This window comes from Schistocerca piceifrons, chromosome 3 (genome assembly GCF_021461385.2).
Source record: "Schistocerca piceifrons isolate TAMUIC-IGC-003096 chromosome 3, iqSchPice1.1, whole genome shotgun sequence".
NCBI lineage: Eukaryota > Metazoa > Arthropoda > Insecta > Orthoptera > Acrididae > Schistocerca > Schistocerca piceifrons.
This window is the reverse complement of record NC_060140.1, coordinates 266237177-266237809: the sequence shown is the minus strand read 5'-3', so window position 1 is coordinate 266237809 and position 633 is coordinate 266237177. Positions and strand designations below refer to the sequence as shown.

Below are 633 nucleotides of genomic sequence, written 5' to 3'. Positions count from 1 at the left end.
GAACTCCTTGTACTGCTCGTGAGATGGGATTTTAATTCTCTCCCTACTGTTGATGTCCAAGAAGACAGTCGTTTTCTTTTGCAAGAAAACTTTTCAGAAGATATATTTGTATGGATACGGTGTCTGTTCTTTCGGATATGTCCGAAAGAGCGGACACCATTGATGACCTACAGTCGTCTAGAACGAAATTAGAATTATATATTAATGCCTTCAGCTGCTGACAGGCGTTGATATATATCAACGGGAACAGGTGAAAATGTGTGCCCCGACAGGGACTCGAACCCGGGATCTCCCGCTTACATGGCAGACGCTCTATCCATCTGAGCCACCGAGGCCACAGAGGATAGTGCGACTGCAGGAACTATCTCGCGTACGCCTCCTGCGAGGCCCACATTCTCACCCTTTATGTCCACACACTACATTCGTAGTGTCCCTACCCAACACACCAATTACTCGTGGAAGACATTCTTACTAAGTCCCGTAAGAGTTCGGGTAATATGTGTCCATCCGCACAGAAGAAGATCATGACCGGTATTGTCAGAACTATATATTTATATGGATATGGTGTCTGTTCCTTCGGAGCCGGCCGAAGTGACCGAGCGGTTCTAGGCGCTACAGTCTGGAACCGCGCGA

At 47.6% G+C, this 633-nt stretch overlaps 1 non-coding gene across 1 annotated transcript; it reads right to left on the bottom strand.

The window, feature by feature from the left end:
* Positions 1 to 261: 261 nt before the first annotated feature.
* On the bottom strand, positions 262 to 335 carry Trnat-ugu. Its single transcript has one exon. It is a non-coding gene; the product is annotated as a tRNA-Thr (tRNA).
* Between the last annotated feature and the right edge of the window lie 298 nt (positions 336 to 633).